Below are 20,003 nucleotides of genomic sequence, written 5' to 3' on the forward strand. Positions count from 1 at the left end.
TTTATGATCTCAGAGGGCTTTATGTTTTTTTTTTTTTTTTTTTTTTTTTTGCCCTTAAACATGTTCTTCAGTAAGCCAATCATGGGAATGCACTGTAGGTGGCAAGAGGCATAAATCACTGGGTGTAATTACCTCCCTAGACATTGTTTTAGGGCACAGATACACATAAGCTGGCATTTTAGAATCTCTCTTTTCCAGTCTATAAGTGCATGTGTTTGCCATGTTACTTAAGATATCCAATTCTGCTTTAAAAGAAAGAAAAACACGTAAGATAGATAAAACACATAGAAATGGTTCAGCATAGGTGGAAAGTAAATGAGTAGCCTATGAGAGATATAACTCCTAGGATCTATCAAGTGCAGATGAGTGAGCAATAGACTATGAAACAGATAGAATTCATATGATGTGCTAGGTATTAGGTAGTAAGTAAATTGGTAGCCTGTAAAATATGCTTTATGTTTAGAAGGACAGAACAAGTGCTACTTCTAGAAAAATGGGATGGAAAGACCTGTCATAAAGTATGGATCATGCAACATCTAGGCTGTAACTACAAAACCAGCCATCTTCCAGTGGTCTCAGTTTTATTCTTTATGGCCCATGTACGCTCTGCTGCTCTGCTCCCAAAATGCAAATAAAACCCGTAACTGTTCAGCAAACTAGTTGAAGGGGTATGTGATAGTTCCAGGCATCTTCTTTCTACTGACCTACCCTAGTTTGTCCAACCTCAACGCAGTCCACCTAACTACAACATAAGCAGAGGGAGAAAGGTAGTCTTCCTTCTATGCTGCTGGCCCCCGATCAAAGGGTGTTAACTCACTCCATCTATGTCCCCCTGCCTCCCATGCTATGTGTGTTTTAAAGTTTTATTTATTATTTTAAATATTTATTTATTTAGAGAAAGAGAGAGCATGTGTGCCAGTGGGGGGAAGGAGCAGAGAGAGAGGGAGAGAGAGGGAAAATTCCAAGCAAGCTTCATACTGCCAACACAGAGACTGATACAGGGCTCAAACTCATGAACCTCAAGCTCATGATCTGAGCTGAAATCAAAAGTCAGATGCTTAACCAACTGAGCCACCCAGGTACCCTATGAGAGAGAGAGAGAGAAAGCGAGCATGAGTAGGGGAGGGGCAGAGAGAGAGAGAACAAGAGGGAGAGCACAAGTGGGGAGCGGGGGAAGAGAGAGAGAGAGACAGAGAGACAGAGAGAGAGAGAGAGACTGAGAGAGAATCCCAAGCAGGCTCCATGCTGTCAGCACATAGATTCGGGGATACAACTCACATGAACTGTGAGATCATGACCCAAGCTGAAATCAAGAGACAGATGCTTAACCAGCTGAGCTACACAGACGTCCCCCTATCCTGTGTTTTAAAGTGATTCAATAAATCTTTTGATGAGAGAAGTTTAATTTAGTACATGAGCCTTTCTGTTCCATGACCTGTGAGAAATCTTCCTGGGAGTGAACTTGAAGGCTACCATTCCTTGCAAGCAGCCTGATTTGGGGGACAGTTAAAGCAGTCTTAAGTCCATTTGCTATTTTAAAACATATTTAAGGTGCAAATAAAATTTTATTCCAGAGTTTCCAAATCAAATCAGTGTTTATCCATCAAGTCACTTCATCACATGCCCTGCCAGGGAGCATGAATGCATATGAGGTTACAGAGAGAGGGCGGAAAAAATAAAACTTTTGTACAAGGGCAGATGAGGAGAAAGACGGATTAGAGGAAGAGGCACATCACTCCATGATTCCCATACATTCACTAAGTTAATAAACACTTAATGAAAGCCCATCATGTTTCCCTTACTGTGGGAGGGGCAGAGTGATAAACACAGCAGTGTCCCACCCTCTGGGAGCACGCTTTCTCCAGGAAGCCCCAGATGCAGGTAATCTACAAGTAAGCCTAGTGAAGAAGAGGGAAAGAGAACTGCTAGGGGAGAGTGTGTGTATGTATGTGTGTGTGTATGTGTGTAGTAAAAGAAAGCAGACCACACAGAGGACGTGTCATTTTAGAGTTGTTGAAGGATGAATAGCAGTTTGCATGGTGGACAGATGACCACACTTTGGCCACCCAGTAGGAGAGATTAGCACGAACAAAGACGCAGGCAGGTGAAAGAATGTGAATGTGAAATATGAAGGAGCCGGGAGTGAATGGGACACAGAATATAGAAAGAGAGAGGCAGGTGACGACACTGAGAGGTGGGCCAAATACAGTCCTAGCATGAAAAACCCATAGTCTTCATCCTAAGCCATGCTTCCAGTTTCTCAAAATAAATAATATTTTAAAATTTGCAGTCACCTTTGATTCCTCTCCCCTCCCCCCTCTCTTTCCATCCATACCACCTGCCAAGTCCTCCCGTTGGCTCTACCTTCAAAAACATCTAATGTAGACACTTCTCACCACCTGCATGATCCACCCTGGTCCAAGTTCCTGCCATCTCGCTGTTGGATTGCGGCGACAAGCTTCTGAACAGGTCTCCGTACTTCTGTCGTTATCCAGCCCTCCCCAGTCCTCTACCCAACACAGAAGCCAGGGGGATCTTTTAAAAACTGAAGTTAAGGGGTGCCTGGGTGACTCAGTCAGTTAAGTGTCCGACTTTGACTCATGTCATGATTTCATGGTTTGTGGCTTTGAGCCCCGTGTCGGGCTCTGCAATACCAGCTCAGAACCTGGATCCTGCTTCGGATTCTGTGTTTCCCTCACTCTCTGCCTCTCCCACCCCCCAAAAATATACATTAAAAAAAAACCCTGAAGTTAAATCAAAACTCTCCTCTGCTGAAAATCCTTCAAAGCTCTCCTTCTCACTCAGAGTAAAATCCAAAGTTCTCCTAACATCCACAAAGTCCAACACTATCTACCCTCTACCTTCTACTTCACCCTCATCCTGTTCAACCACACTGGCCTGTCCCTTCACAGCGCAAGACCTCCTTCACTGTTGTCCCCTCTGCTTGGGGAGCTCTTCCTTCAGCTTTTCTACTTGGCTTGCTCCCTCACTTGGCCAGAAACTGCTCAGAGTCCCCTTTGTGCAGAAGCCTTTCCTGACTGACCCAGGATAGCACCTCCTCTTCCTTCATTCCTGACCCCATTGCTTGCTTTCTTTTTCCTATAGCCATTATCACCAGGTGACATACTATAATCTCATTTATTATTGCTTATCTCCCCACTAGAGTGTCGGCTCCACATGTACAGGATTTCGGAGAGTTTGCTCCCAACACAGTGCATGGCACCCAGTGCAGTCTCTGTAAACATTTGGGGGAAGGAATGACAGAATGAAGAACAGTAGAAGGATTTTAAGCAGAGCAGTGACTGTATGTATGTCTTAGAAAGATCCATCTCAAGGAAGCTGGGACTGAAGCACGGGGACAGAGAAGCAGTATTTAACATCTTGCCACAGAAAAGGACTGGATTCTAGAGACAGTTATAAAAAGAACAGTCGCCAAAAGAGTGTTTACAGACTGACTAACAACAAGCAATAAAGAATAAATTCCATCTGACCCAGCAAATAGTAAGAATTCACTATAGGCAACGGATCACGGGAGGGAGGATGAGGGCATAGGTGAGACAGATTGTGTGCCAAGAGGCTGACAGTCAGTGAGTCAAGGGCACAAGAGAAGGTGGTGCATGTGCTGGGAGAGCAGAAGAGGAAAATATTTGGTTTCCATTGGGAAGAAATTAGAGATGTCATGGAGGAGGGATTATTTAGGCTGGGTCTCGAAAAATGGGTAGAATTTCAAAGGCAAAGACTGGAAAGGGCAGTGAAATGGGAGAGTCTGAATTTCTCCATTTCTACCACCCCTTAACTTTTGATGGGTTTGCTAACAACTTGAGAAATAGTTCTTTTCTGTGCCCCCTACGGTAAAATTTTAAGCAAGAGGGTAAGGGACACAGAGAAGTAGAAAAGAGTCAGAATAATTCACTACCCAGATAATTTGGTCCAGAACAAGCGAACCATGCCAGTAAGGTTTTAAGAAAACACGGACAAAATCACTTCCCTGTTCTGAGGCGTCACAAAGGGAAGAACAACAATAAATCACCCAAGCGAATAACTCTGCTGACTCCTGGACTTGGACTCGAGAGAACAATTTTCTGCCAGTGTGATATTGTTTTACAGGCAAGTTAAGATCCTTTGTAAGCAGGATTCCTACCTAAGGGCTGACAGTCATGCTGGCTTGTAGAGCTTGCCTATGTGTTTAATAAAACTGTCAGATTAAGCCTAGCCTAGCTGCAGTATATTATTAATACACATTCTTCACTGTCAATTAGCTAACGGGCTGGTAAAAAGAAACTGGTTTATAAGATTGTTGCTAATGAATATAATACTTTGTTCTCCAGCAAAACATCTGCGGTGGATATGTAATTAGAAGAAGGGCCCCCTTTTCCCCTCCCCATGGGAGAACATGTACAGCTGAATAAAGGAACCGATTATACCTGTGAGGGGTCAAAGTCTGTGGGTCTGTGGCTTATGGTATTATGACAGATTACAAAACCACTCCATTATGCTAGTCAATCTGTTTCCAAGCACCTAGCAGGGAGCTGGCTGGGCACTAGCCGCTCTGAAACAAGATTCTCATTGGTTTTCTTCCCAAGGTCTTATGACAGGTCAGCTGTTGTTGACGCCACCCGACGGCTCACGTGTCAGAGCCATTCTGTCTGACTTCTGCTTCTGTCACTGCCTGGCTCTCCTCTGAGAGTCAGCCTGTGCCTCAGGCCACAACCGGCTCCAAAGAAGAGCTTAAGTGGATTTGAAACCCATGGGTAGCCCCATTATTTGTGCTAATGAGAGAGAAAAGGAAGCAGAACACTTAAACCCCAGTGTGGCCTTTGTTTCTGACTCTCCCTCTCTCCTATCCTCGGCCCATCGCCCCTCATTTTCTCTTCCACTATTTCCCTTGCTCCCCATCCCACCTTTTCTCCCATTGACATATGCCTTCTTGGAAGACATGTTTACAGAAGACAGAGGCTAAAGGTCTGTCTCCTCTAAAAGCCTGTGTTTTGAAGTTAGTTGTCACACGTATCCACAAAACTATTTCAAACTCAAGAGGGTGAAGGATAATTTGATATTTGCCTGACACTCCAGAGTGGTTTTAAAGGAAAGTCAATTTTATTCCCCCCGCAGAATAATAATTACTCTGGGGGTGCCTGGGTGGCTCATTTGGTGAAGCATCCAACATTTGATTTCAGCTCAGGTCATGATCTCACAGTTCACAAGTTTGAGCCCCACATCGGGCTGGGCACTAACTGCGTGGAACCTGCTTGGGATTCTCTCCTCCCTCCACCCTCAAAATAAACTTAAAAAAAAAAAGTGTTCCCTCTCCCTCTCTCTCAAAATAAATAAACTTTAAAAAAAAAAGGATATAATTACTCTTAAAAGTTTTCCTCCCTATGTTTGCACCTTTCCAGTAGTGCCCTGCCATTGGCTGGATGGTATGTGGGGGAAGAAAGGGGGTGACTGTCTTCATTCCCACCAACTCCAGCCTCCTTGCCTGTTTCTGTACCTGTCCAAACAGCCCAAGGTTTGCAAAGGGGGAACTCACTGGGGGGTGTGACATGTCAAATATTAGTATTTACAAGACTTAATGAGAAGAAGTAAAATCACAATTTTCCAAGTAGGAATATCTGAAAGAAAAAATTTGTGACAATCACATACACAGGGCTGGGAGGAGTGGAACTGTTTACCCGAGGTGCAGGAAGAGTTTGGCTTCCCTGGGAAACCAGAATTCTCTGTTGCCCATTCATTGGGGAAGTCACGTCCCTTGGAAGATACAGGTGCTTCTCATCAATTAATACTTTTTGGGTGGCGGTTACGGGCTAAAAATACCTATGCTAAGGCAAGAGATGAGAGGAATCTGGACAGACCTAGGGGATAAATGGTATCACCCAGAAAGCTTCTGCAGTTACAAAAGGGGAAGCAGAAGCTGAGTCCCATTAAGAGTCTCGTGTCAGTTACATCTGCAATTGATTTTTCAGTGTTATTTTTAACTCATGTCTTCTAAGTATCCTTAGAACTCCCACCACATTGTTTAATGGTTCTATCAGTACAATGTGCCATTGGTCTGAACCCTTTTTTTAAAGACTGTCTGGGTCTGTAAGGTTTTTACCTGGCATGTATAAGATGTTCTTTGGCATGAGCAGAGAAAGGAAATTGGGAAGAGATCCACTGTAGGTGAAAAATGGAGGAAATGAATCCTGCAATATTTGAAACAAGAGCCTGTAGTGTAGTGCAAGGAACATGGGCTCTGACATTAGAAAAACCTGGATCTGGACACTGTGGAGCCTACTTCGCATTCTCTCTCTCCCTCTCTCACTGCCCTTGCCCCGCTCATGAGCTCACTCTCTATCTCTAAATAAATAAATAAACATTTAAAAGAAGAAGAAGAAAAACCTGGATTTGGTTCATGGCTTTCACTTACTAGTTATGTGACCCTGAACACGTTGCTGAATTTTCCAGAGTCTCAGTGTCATCACAGGTAAAAATGAGTATAATATAATTGGAACTACGTTGGAAGAAAAACTGTAAAAAATGCCCAGAGCAAGGTCTAGCATATAATAGGAGCTTAGTAATGGATAGGTTTTTAAAAAATCATTATTGGTTTTGAAACATTGGACACTTCAGTGGAATCCAAAGTGTCCTAGGCTTCAAAGGGTGAAGGATTCAGGAACCATTTCAGTATCTTGTATCATAGAACAACACTGCTGAGACAGCTTCAGCGCTAAGGAAAATCCTGTAGTCTAGGCAATTTACAAACAATAAAACCCCTTCTGTTTTCCTCCTGTTAGACTACAAGATCTTTCAGGAAAGGGATGGAGGTTCCTCATCTCTTTGTCTCCAGAACCTACCATTAATAGGTGTATCATACCTCCCAGTACTGCTTGGGCATTTTCTCAGTAAGGAATTTAAACTGATTTGTGATAGGAAACATTACAAGGGACTGTCCGGGTTTAGGAAAAGTTTCAATTAGAAGCAATTGCTTTAGGCTGGTGAGTCTATGTGTCTTACTTTCCACACTGATGTTTTGGGACAGCCGTTGCTATTGGAACAATAATCCACAATCCTCCAGCTTGTTTTAGTCATTAATTCATATATTCAACAAATATCCATTAAGCATCTACAACATGCCAGCTGCTATCTGAGATGCTGGAGATACTTAGGGTGAGCAAGACTAGCAGCTTCTTATGGAACTTACTCCCTTAGTGGAGGGAAATAGGCACAGATAACAAACAGTAAAAAAATAAGTCAATAATGCCAGATCATGGTAGGTACGATGAGGGAAACAAATAAGATGATGGGCTGGAGATGGACTGGATAGAGGCAGCGTCTCCTACAGGTTAAGTGCTTCAGAAAGGCTTCCCTGGGAATGAGGAGCCAGTCCTGAGAAGGGAGAGCATTCCAGGTCAAGGGAACAGGAGGGGGTAGGGAGGAGGAGGGCAGGGCCTCCAAGCAGAGAACAGCAGGGGGAATTCAAGGAGTAGAACGGAGAGTAGCTGGGCTGGAGCTGGTGAATGAGAGGAGAGTGCTCAGTGAAGAGCCTGGGAGAAGCAGATGAGGTCAGTTCGTGAAAACCATGCAGGCTAAACAAAGCGTGGGGTGTAGGCTGACCACATGGTTCTTAGGATTCTCTCCCAGAATGCTTGGTGGGTACTTTCTATTTGTGTACATTCTGGCACTTATGCAAGGTACTAAGGGGGCAATCTGGATCTCTATAAACCCCATTATGCTATGAGCAATTACCCTTAAGTCAGTCTCTGCCAGCCCCTTTGAGTCGCAGGTCCTATGTTCTGCAGTTTTACTTAGAGACTGAATTGAAAGCAGCCCTTCCTAGGAATATTTCTGTGGAGTGTAATCTATTTGATACTTCATTCTTGTTTCAACTTTCATTTTTAAGTGTACCTAAATAGACACTTGAATGGGTGCCTTTCAAACACCTAAGAATGTAGAAGAAGAAAAATAGTGAACCAAATCCAAGAAAAAGAAAGTAAAAAAAGAAGTAAGGCATGTGAGGAAGTTTTAAGCTTCTTGAATTCATCCAGGGCTGAGGGTGCCCATTGCTCAATAGAGTGTGATTAGAAGGACATTATCAGAGCTTTGCACTTTAGAAATACTGGGCAGCTAGCTAATCAGTTAACTGGAGAAACAAGTCAGAAATCTAATGATAAATTTATATTCAAAGTATTTTTATTTTCTAGTTTAATTAGGATTTCTTCTTTTACCTTTAAAAAATATTTTTAATCTTTATTTTTGAGAGAGAAACAGAGAATGGGAAGGGGGCAGGCAGAGAGAGGGAGACACAGAATCTGAAGGAGACTCTAGGCTCTGAGCTGTCTGCACAGAGCCCAACGCTGGGCTCTAACCCACGAACCATGAGATCATGACCTGAGCCAGAGTAGTTTGCTTACTGACTGAGCCACCCAGGCGTCCCTTTCTTTTATTCTTTCACATGGGTTTAGCTCTTTAACTTGGAAAATTAATATTTTGAAAGCATGAATTCATGTGTGATATTGTTACTGTTTTTCTTCCAAGTAAAAGAGAAATTTTTTCCTGCAAGCACTGGAAGTCTTCTTTCTCCTTGTTATTCTCTGAGAGAGACAAGGCAGCACCGAAGGTAAGGCCATAAGTCAAAGACTTGGTTTCCAACTGCTGTAGGCAAACCATTTCAACTCTCAGAGCCTCAGTTTTCCCTGAAGGGGATATTACACCAGATATTTGGGAATCTCCTCAACTTCTAGCTCTAAGAGTCTGTGATTTTAGAAAGCGAGGAGATGTTTCAGAGAAAGGATAAAGGAAAAAAAGAGAGGAGGGAGATGAGAAGAGACAGACAATAAGAAAAACAAAGTAACGTTTTTAAAGAACAAGAGTTTGGATATGTATTGTAGTCAACTCGCTCCCAGTTAAACTTAAGAAATGCTAAATTAACTTTTCTGGGCATTTTCTCTTTTCTCCTATGCATCTGCTGGTGGAAGTTCAAATGGACACTAAGGTACATTGCAGAAAGGCAAAAGCTGCAGGAACAGGGCTGGTAATTAACATAATTAGCCCGCAAGCCATCCTGATGTGACGATGTGACAATGTGACTGTGACGTTAGCTTTCCCTCCTCACATGGCACTCATAAGTCCAAAAGCTTAAAAGGGATCTTTACTCTGTGTGGGCTGTTCCCAATAATCTTAATTCAAAGGCATACCAATTGTTTAATTTATCCAGAATCATCTCTTAAATACTTTGTCATGTGCTTCATCAAGGATTTCAACATGATGAAAAAGCACCAAAGATACTCTGATAGGTAAAGCTTCGAAAAATTTCTTGGTTCTAAAGCAAGTCTTATATTTTACTTTCTAAACTGATTAGGATTCATTTCAGGCCAAGTTGTCATTCAAAATATATCTCTGGTTTTTGTTTTGTTTTGTTGTAAGTATCCAGAGGGCAGACCTAGGGAAAGAATGCTCTTGTTGAGCATACTATATAGATTTCACAACCTCATCTCCAGTGGCTGAGAAGACAGTATCACTTACAGTCATTCATCTCTCAACCACCCAGGCCTTGAACTCATGTGGGAGGAGGCAGGTGAGTAAACAGCAATTATACCACTCGGTGATCCGGGGTAGTACATGGTGCTGAGGGAATGCATTGGCGGACCTTGCAGGTGACGTGTGAGGGTGGCTTGGACTAGGTGGTAGCAGTGGAAAGGGAAAGAAGTAGATAGACTTGAGATATATGTTGGGAGAAAACCAACAAGAAAGGGCAATGCATGGCGTATGAAACATGGGGGAAAGGGTGTGTTTCTAGTCTGAGTAAGTATATGAGCATGGGTACCCATTTACTGAGATGGAAAACCAGAATTCTGTTTGGGACATGGTATTTGATAAGCAGTAACTCCTAGATTAAGTTATAACTCCTCCAAGGGATATGTGCATTTTAAAGAAAAAAGCTCTCTAGAATCAAAAAGGGTGAAGCTAGCTAAAGTGGTAGATTGGTGGGCAGTTGGTTGTCATTTTTGGCTTTGGGTTTTTTTTGTTACATTTGTTTTAAATTGAAATATGATATAACATAGTATAATATGATTCAATATTTGTATTTTCATGAAATTTACCACAATAAATCTAGTTAACACTGGTATCCACACAGTTACAAAGAATTTTTTTTCTTGTGATAACAACTTTAGGACCTACTCCTAGCATATTCCAAATTGATGATGCCGTATTGTTAACTATAATCACCATGCTGCACCTTACATCCCCAGGAATTATTTAAGGGTTGTCATTTTTTAATGAAGGATTACCTACTCTGCCTATGGATAAGGCTACTTGGGCATGATGACCACATTTTATGGAGACGAACACAGGATCTAGGAGAAAGAGTTCTTTCAGATTTGTTGTTGTTGTTGTTCTGGTGCTAGGAACATGAGGTTTGGTAGAAAATTTTCCCTGAGTTGCTCCTGAGTATATCTTGACCCACAATCCTGGGTCACCCACAATGGCTTGTGAGGAAGTGACCACCACTCCCCTCCCGTAGCACCACCTCACCTCCAGCCCCCAAATCCATCCACCTTGAGGGAAGAAACAGCTCAAGCTTCCAAAGAGCTGCCAGTCTCTCTGTCTCTGGAAAAGGGGCTCAATTCATCTTAAATTCGGGGAGAAGGAGAAGCTGGAATTGGTAGAATTTTGTATTCACAAAGGAGAACAAGGAAGAAAAAGAGACTATACTATCTATCTGAAGCCAGGTTTTCTGATCCGATTCTCAGAACCCCTGCTCTCCTCCAAAGTTATCCAAGCCCAGTGGCTCCCAAACCCTTGAAAAAATCACAATCCTCAGTTCAAAAGAATTTGTACATAAAAAAGTTCTTTTTAACTTTTTTCCTGCACATATGAATACCTACTATTCACTTAGCATTTAAAAGTTTTGAGTGAAGGAGCGCCTGGGTGGCTTAGTTGGTTGAGCGTTTGATTTGGCTCCGGTCATGATCCCTTAGTTCATGGGTTCAAGCCCCGTGTGGGCTCTGTGCTGACAGCTCACAGCCTGGAGCCTGCTTCAGATTCTGCGTCTCCCTCTCTCTCTGCCCCTCCCCTGCTCACACTCTCTCTCAAATATAAAAATAAATTAACACTTAAAATTAAAAAAATAAAGTTTTGAGTGGGGGCACCTGGCTAGCCCAGGCGATGGTTGACCTTGGGGTCATGAGTGCAAGCCCCATGTTGGGCACAGAGATTACTTAAACAAATAAAATGACTCAAAAAATAAAAATAAAAATAAAATGTTTTAAGTTACAACACCAGCCCTGAAGAAGCTTTTTATAGGTCCCACTCATTTTACTTATGTTAGAATATGCGGCCACTAAGTAAACTTGGTTCTGGTTATATTATCTACAAGATCAGTTAATCTAGAAGTAAATCATGCTTTTATAGTCAACTTTGCTTTTCATATAAAATTTAAACAGCCAAAGAAACAATAACCGCTCTATTTAAAAGGATATAAATTGTCAATTTTAAAGAAAATGTAATTGCCTATGTACAATTCAGTTCCAGTCTCCATCATCTTTCACAGTTAGTAATACCTGGTTGTCTTACCTGGGACCTGCCTAGTTCCTGGCCTGGGCCCTAGGCCACCTCACTGGCATTGTCATTAGATCAAAAACTCTGTGAGGTCAGGCCCAATATCTGTCTGGGTCACTGCTGGAGCCCCAGGGTCTGGCACACTGCCTGCCTCATCTTAGGGAAACAGAAATATCTCTTCAGTGAATGAATGAGTGGACACAGTCCAGCACCAGGGCTTTAGGATAAACTGAATATGGTTGGATTATTTCTGAAGTAGCTAGAAGGAGATAGAATTTAAGGGGTAAATGTGAATCAAAGCAGAGGGATGTGAGCCAAACACCAGAGGATTATCAAATGGACTTGGTTTTGGTTTTTCACCTAAAGGATTTTATGGGGCCAAAAATAAGAGGTAAAAGGAAAGTTCAGGCTGAGAAGATCAGGAACTTCTCAGAAGCTCAGGTGTGAACAGGGCAAAGAACAAAGGAAGGGTCCCAGATGTCATTCTTGCTGGTGCTGGTCGGTCATGTGACATACGAGCAGGGCCTCCAGCTTAAAGATTAGACTTGGTCTCCAAAGAAACTTCCTTGAAACCAAACTCTTCCTGTGATTGCTTAAAATTTTCAAAATACTTTGATAACAAAAATCTTTACAGTGAATTACACTGTAGTTGGAGAAACCTCGGCTCAAGGCCACATTCCCCAAAACATAGTTTTAAATTGTTCTTAATAACTTACATGGAGGATGAATAGGGTTTTGTGGAAGGGGAAAAAAAGCCCAAATGAAAGCTTAAAGTGCTGAAATATATAATTTTCCAATAAGAAAGAAACATGATTTTCTCCTAAGTTTTGATATTCTGCCTGTTGAAGCAGAACTGGTAGTTTTCCTTTTTCGTATATAAACTAGCCCTTTAGTGACCATCACAAACAGAAAAATATGACAAAACTACTTTGTGAAAGAACACGAAATTAGAAAAGCAATTTACAAAAGTATACCTTCAGTTTATATTTTGAGAGAGAGACAGCATGCCCATGTGCATGTGCTTGAGCCTACTGTCTGCAGTAGGAAAGAATGACGGCAACATAGATGAGTGGGCGAAGGGTTCATGGGACAACCAATTGAATTCCTGAGTCCCAGTCAAACTAGAAGTTAGATCACTGCCTGGACTTTCCAGCTATGGAATCCAATAAATCTCATCTTATGTATAAGCTAGTTTGAGTTGGGTTTCTGCCACTTGTAATCAAAACACATCTGAACTAAAAAATAAAATTAAATAATATGCTCTTATTAAAAATAGACTTAATAAACATCTATGAGTCCAAGTAAATTCAATGAAATGAATGCTTAAGCCTATTGGTATCTAAGAAATATTTATTAGCAAACTATAGACAAATCAAAGGTGTTATGAGAATGTTGAAGAAGCCAGTTTTGCTCATTTTTTGTTGTTTTCCTTCTGAGACTGGTAGTTTTTGCTTTTGAAATTATAAGAGGAAGAAAACAGATGTGTCAGTTAAGAGAGAAGGAACTGATTAAGAGGCAGGAAAAGTAGATATGGGAGTAAAATGGTAGAAAGGGAATGTTGAGAGATGGCATGGCATATCAGTTCTAGTCTGGGAGTCAGGAGACCTGGGTCACAGCTCTGGCTGGCTTTGTCACTACTGTTCCATCAACTTGGGTAACCCACTTTGACTGGTTGTAATTTCTATACCTGAGAAATAAGGAAGTTTGGGATAAAGGATGATTAAGGCCCCTCTTGGTTCTAACAATCCATCATTCTAGTATATCACCTTTCTGCCAGAAAAATGAAGGAAGCAGGGGAATAGGGTGAGTGACAATTGGATTTGTAGCTGTCAAAAGAGTGACCTAAGGTTTCCAAAGAGGTACAACTTGGATGTCAGCTGCTCTGAGACACCCACATCAGCCTCAGATCATCCCATGGGCAATTGAAGCTCTGACTTTCCCCTGGAGGGTCAAAACATGGTCAACAATGATTAAGCTAGGAATAGAAGTAGATTCAAGGCAGGGCTCCCTGTTTATAATTCATTAAATAATTTATCTAATTCCTGAGATGGAGAGAGGAGAACCAACCTAATCTCCCTCTTCTCTCTCCACCCTCTTCCTATCCACTGAGGAATCCTGACCCACACTAAATTCTATCCAGAGGAGCATACCTGGAATCCATCCAACCTAGCAAGTGCAGCCTGCTTGGCAGAGACCTGAGCAAGCCAGTTTCACACAGGAAAATTCAATAGCCTGCTATTATCACAGCCAGGGAGGCAGGGGAGGAGCAGTCCCCATCTATCACGGTGATTTGAGGAGACAGAGAAGTAAGAATGGGGAGAAGGAGTGAATAAACAAACAAGGAAAGGAATAATTATAGAAGGTCCTCCTGCCCAAAAGTTGGGGCTGAAGGACACTGTGTGAGAAGAAAGGAATTTTCTTCTAGCTCTTTTATTTTTTAAAAATATTTATTTTTGGAGTCTTTTTAAAAAATGTTTATTTTTGAGAGAGGGAGAGACAGACAGAGTGCAAGTAGGGAAGGGGAAGAGAGAGAGAGAGAGACACAGAATCTGAAACAGACTCCAGGCTCTGGGCTGGCACCACAGAGCCTGACACAGGGCTGGAACCCATGAACTGTGAGATCATGACCTGAGCTGAAGTCAGAAGCTTAACCAACTGAGCCACCCAGGTGCCCCATTTCTAGCTCTTTTATTTTTTATTTTATTTATTTATTTTTTAATGTTTTATTTATTTATGAGAGAGAGAGAGAGACAGTGTGAGCAGGGGAGGGTCAGAGAGAGAGAGGGAGACACAGAATCTGAAGCAGACTCCAGGCTCTGAGCTGGCTGTCAGCACAGAGCCCGATGCAGGGCCCAAACCCACGAACAGTGAGATCATGACCTGAGCCGAAGTCAGACGCTTAACGGACTGAGCCACCCAGGCGCCCCTCTTCTAGCTCTTTTAAACTGTTTTCTCCATTCTCCACCAAAATGGTCAGCATGAAGTTTCTCAGTTTTTAGAATTCTGAAAAGATTTGGTACACAGTAGGTGCTTTATATTTACTGAATGAAAAAAAACCCAATACATGGATGGACAAATCTATTGGTCACCATGTTTACTCTGTCTTTGACTTTCTGATGAACCACAAAAATGAAATATACTCCATAGAAAAGAAGGCATGATAAGGATTGAGGCTACTTGCAGGCCCAGCTTAGGCTCATAGTCCCTATTGTGGACTATCCAGGCAGAGTCATAATGGGTCACATCACACAGAGGGTGTTTCCTTCAGTCAATGAGCAATTGGTAAACAACATGTTTTTTTGGGTCCAGGACCATGTAGGTGTTAGTCCTTCTAACTGAAGGGACAGTGTTAGCCCATGTAGAACAATGATATGAATCATGTAAATCAATAAATAGCCTTGTTTAGGGAGAACTAGAATCATAATTAAAGTTCAAAGAAAAGAGAGCTGAGTGGGGCTAGAACAGCCTAGAAAAGCTCCATTGAAGTGGGATTTGACCTTGATGCAGAGAACAGGTGAATGTTCATTCATTGGGATAAACTTGGGTCAGCATTCTGAACTCTGGTCCCACCTGGGTCACCACAGTGGCCAACCCCCCTTCCAATCTACCTTTCATAGTCTGCATGGCAGGCGAGATTTCCATCACCATTAGAGCAGAGGGCAGCCTCACAAAGAGCAGTGCAATTTGAGTGCTGGTGAAGCCAACAGGCTTCTGAATTCTGAAGGTTATTATTGCTGCCAGGCTGTAACCTAGACATATAAACTTGCTGCTTCAAATGTTCCATCAGGAAAATCGGCTGGGGAGCACTAATCCTAAGTGAAACCATCTTGATTACAAAGGAAGAAACTGACAACACCGTATCATTTAACCACTGAACTCTAGATGAAACACAAAGTGGCATTAAAGTTCTCTGCCTGTAATGCCTCGGTTTAAGCAGTTAATCTTATTTTAGCTGAATGGCATGTTCATTACAGCAAATAAGTAGGTAATATGTAGGATTACTGAAAGGAAAGATAAATTAAGCCATTTATGAGCATCGTGTTGATTTTTTTAACTGTCTGATTTAACTTGGTATTTTTCAACAGTCAGATCTAATATACACTCATCTAGCAGGGATTAAGTAGATAGGACTCTTGCCCAGAAAAGCGATTACATACAATTTAAGATACTAGTTTTAAGGGCAGCAATCCGTGATACTCAGCACTGGTTCCAGCCTGGAATCTTCAGTGCTTAAACTGGAGGGTTCCTAAATGTTAAGATGGCATTTCTCTCTTTCCATTAAATATGTTTTCACCATTTATACTTCTCATGGGCAGCCGAAGGACTTTTCTTCAAGGTCTCAGATATCCTTCTGGGTGGAACTGCCAAAAAGACACCTGCCAACATAATGTATAGTGCAGGAATGTATTTTATCTCATTTACACATTCTTTTCTCAAGCAAGTATTGCTCTTACTTCAAATGCCATTCACTGAGCTAGAAGTACAAGAGGAAAAGGAGATATATAGTCCCTGAACTCGAGAAGATTACAATTTAGCCAAGAAAAGAGGGACAGTAATCACAATATAAGGAACCCAGGAAACGATGTGAGAGGGTGTATCATCAAGTGCCAGTTGCACAGTGCAGTCCATAAGAGGAAAAGAAACTAGTGCCTACTGAGCAATATGAAGCACTAGGTATTGGGCATCACACTGTAGGCTCTTCAATGCTTAATCTCATTTAATTTGCACAATAATCTTGTGAGGACAGTATTATTACTTCCCATTTTCACAGCCTTCCAAAGTGAAGGCTCAGAAAAGTAAATTGCTTGCCCAAATAAGGGGAAAAACAGGTGTTTAAGCCCAGGTTGGATTGATTCTAAAGCCCTTGCTTCTTCTGTTATGTTAAACTGCTTCCTTAAAAAACATGAAGTATCAAGAACAGAAGAAAATCCTAAAAGATGTAGTGAAAGGAGGGGAATTGGATCTTAGTCAAAAGTTATCTTTAGTCCAACTTAAAAACAACAAAGTTCATTCCCAGTACCTATTTGACAATCAATTCTACTTCCAGGAATAGCCTAAAGAAATAACCTTTCCAGATAATGCAATCACCTTAAAACATTTTAACTCCAAAAATAATCCCCTCTTTATGTTTATGCCATTGTTGTGCTTTTATCTATTCCTTCTTTCATATACACAGATGTGTGTGTATATATATATACATTATGTATATATAATATAGATATCTATATTGAGAGAGGGAGGAAGAGATATCCCACAGAGTATTATTGTTGTATCCAGTCATTATTATTTAAATTTATCCATATATTTTACCCTTTACATCAATCCTTTCTTCTTATACTTCTGTTAACTCAGAGGTATAAGGTCCATTTTCCATTTAGGTTCATTTTACTTCTGCCTGAAGAACTGCCTTTAGTATTTCCTTTAATAGGTAGGCCAGCTTGTGAGAATTTTCTGTCTAAATGTCCACAGATATCTTTATCCCTTTTTTTGTTTTGTTTTTTTTAATGCCTATTTAATTTTGAGAGAGAGAGAGAGAGAACACTAGCAGGGGAGGGGCAGAAAGGGAGTGAAACACGGAATCCGAAGCAGGCTCCAGGCTCTGAGCTGTCAGCACAGAGCCTGACGCGGGGCTCGAACCCACAATCTGTGAGATCATGACCTGTGCCCAAGTCGGCCGCTTAACCAACTGAGCCACCCAGGGCCCCCCTGCCGCCTTTTTAATTTTGAAAAACATTTTTGACTGGGCATAGAACTCTGGATTGTCAATCACTTTCTTTTAGCACTTTGAAAATATTCCATCTTTTGGCTTTCATTATTTCTCTTGAAAAATAAGCAATAAGTGTAATTATTGCTCTTTTAAAGGTAACATATCTTTTCTCTAGCTGTTTTATAAGATTTTCTCTTTTTTTGTTTTCATCTATTATGAATGTGACTAGGTTTGTTTTAAATTCTGCTTGGGCATCTTCATTTGTGACAATGTTTTTCACCAGTTTGGAAAATTCTCAGCTACTATCTTTTCAAAAATTGCTTCCATTCATTTTCTTACACCTTTGCTTCAGGAACTCTAACTACATTTATATGAAATCTTAATGCATCCCCTATATCTCTACCCCCTCCCCAATCCATATTTCTAAACTTTTCTTTCCCTGCTTCCTTATGGAGATACTCTTCTAACATATTTTGAATTAACTCTTTTGAGTAAACTCTTTAACTATGTCTTATTTGCTATAAAACCCTTCCATTCAGTTAACTTCATCTACCCTATTTTTTGATTGAGGTTTTGGTTCCTTTTAATGGGTTCCATAATTGTCAATCTTACTTTTTGTTTTATCTCTCTCTTTACCTTTTGTTTTTGAAAGAAAAACTATTTTATTAAAAATAAGTAGGCTCTGGGAACAGAAGATTAGTCCATTTGGGCCTTCAGTGTCCTGGTGGTAATTCTATCCTTCTCAATGATGTGAACAATGACTCCCATGCCTGGCATTGCATCTTGATCCACAGTATTCAGCATGGCTTGCAGGATGGCTTCAAACGGTGTTCTGGATCCATGTTAGGCTCCCAGAAGGACTGACACATCCCATACATTTGTTTGAAGTAGATGTCATGGGCTGCAAAGTCGTCAGTCACCATGGGGTTGCTGATGAGGTCTAGAGAGCAAATAAAGGGCTTAAAGGTCTTTGGGTTCAACACAGTGATGACTGGATCAGTGTAGTGGGAGCCAAACCATCTCTGTACAAGAGGTTGGCCACCATGCTCATGAGGGTGTAAGGCTTGATCTGCCAACCATCCTACACCTCACACAAGGTCAACCAGAACTTGACTTCCTGGGCAACCATTTGGATATCAGTGTAAGCCCAGCCGGTCCTATATACAGCTGATTGCCCATGGGAAGATCTTCTGAAAGTCTGTGGTCACTATCAGGCCTGGATCATAAATTGCCTGTTGGCAACGATGGTCACATAGTTCTTCCCTTTCATTGCCATGACAGCCCCTCCATTATAGGACATAATAGACATGATTGCGGTATACTGGGACCTCCAATAACCACAATTCCAGTCAACTGGCTACAGCCCTCACTGCCTGTTTTATCTCTTTGAATGTATTAAACAAATTGCTGAGCAGTTTGGTGTCAAGTAAAAACAAGGTTGACAACAAAGAAGCAATCGGTGAGTTCTAGGCCCACTTAGGATATAGAAAGCCAGTGAACACTGCTCCTACAAACTATTTTGCTTTGGGCAGAGTACAGGAGGAAGAGTAGCACCCAAAAAAGTAAGAGGAAAAAAACTGGAATGTTAACAAAAGTTTAAAGACCAAGTGGGGGCTAGTACCACAACTTAGAACCCCTGGGAGCCATGGATACAAGGAGTTTGCCCCATTTGTCAGCACTTTTCCTTAGGCCTCCCTGGGTACTCATGGGAAAGACTGGAGGCAGATCAGAAGAACTAAAAGAGCCTCCCTTTGGTGAGAGAGGCATGCAGATGACAGCCAGCTACCAATGGGAGGCAGGCATGAGACCCATGTCCATCTTCCATACAAAGAAAAAGCCATCTGCTACTAAAGGAGTGGTACTAAATTTTCCTGTCCCCTGGTCCCAAGATAGGGTTGGCTGTGGTAGAAGAGGAGTTGAAGCAAAAGCCATCAGATGCTAGAGGAAGGCAAGAAACCTACCAGTCACCAGGATCCTTCACTGATACAAAGTAGAAGTCTGCTGTCAGTGAGAGAGGGACAGAAAACTCACTCGCACTTAAAACCTCCCCCATTACAATGCAGTCTGATTGCCATGGGGGAGAGGGAGATGCACCCTAAAGCTCAAGAGCCCAGGACCTGCATGAGACAGGACCTGGTTAGAGAGGGAGAAACACTGCCTGGCCCAACCATAACCCTTGCACAAAGAAACAAGGAAGAGACCTCTACAGCTAAGGGAGAGACAAGAGTCCATGGAGAGACATCCCACTTGTAGCACAGTTACATATAGTCTGCTGAAAGCTGAAGTAGGATCACTGAGAAAAACTCTCTTGACATTCCAGACTACACACCAAACACAAAGTATCTGCACAAATTCTATCACTGGAGGAATTTGAAACCTATGATATACTGAGGGTAATGATATTAAGAATAAAACTTAAACCCAGATCAACTACTGTTGGGAAATTCAACCCACACTCTTCATACTAATAGCCTGATAGAAAGGTTTGCTCAGTTGCAGGTATGAGTACTAGTAATTTCAGTTTCTACCGTTCTTTTTCATGCAATGTCTGGCATTTAGCCAAATTTTAAGATGAACTAAAAAGAAGAAAATGACAATGATCTGTTGTCAAGAAATTAAGTAATCAACAGAACTAGATCCAGGGATGGTTCAGATATTGATACTATCCAACAGGAACTTTAAAATAACTGTGATTAGGGGCACCTGAGAGCTCAGTCAGTTAAGCAGTCAACTCTTTTTTTTTTTTTTTTTTTTCGGT

The 20,003-nt window shown here is 41.6% G+C and overlaps 2 pseudogenes across 3 annotated transcripts in view; both read right to left on the reverse strand.

The window, feature by feature from the left end:
- Positions 1-15,174, reverse strand: part of LOC144244632 (ferritin light chain pseudogene) — an 18,926-nt pseudogene extending 3,752 nt beyond the window's left edge. The window contains exon 1 of one of the 3 annotated variants that reach the window (XR_013339004.1): positions 15,147-15,174. The product of XR_013339004.1 is annotated as a ferritin light chain pseudogene, transcript variant X2 (transcript). Of the gene's footprint in view, positions 1-10,512; positions 10,535-11,553; positions 11,598-15,146 lie in introns of those variants that run through there. The other 2 variants (XR_013339003.1, XR_013339005.1) reach the window with 2 other exon arrangements.
- A 2,767-nt stretch (positions 15,175-17,941) lies between these two features.
- On the reverse strand, positions 17,942-18,554 carry LOC144244713 (proteasome subunit beta type-3 pseudogene; annotated as a pseudogene).
- Positions 18,555-20,003: the final 1,449 nt, after the last annotated feature.

This window comes from Crocuta crocuta, unplaced genomic scaffold (genome assembly GCF_008692635.1).
Source record: "Crocuta crocuta isolate KB4526 unplaced genomic scaffold, BGI_CrCroc_1.0 scaffold147, whole genome shotgun sequence".
Classification (NCBI taxonomy): Eukaryota; Metazoa; Chordata; class Mammalia; order Carnivora; family Hyaenidae; genus Crocuta; species Crocuta crocuta.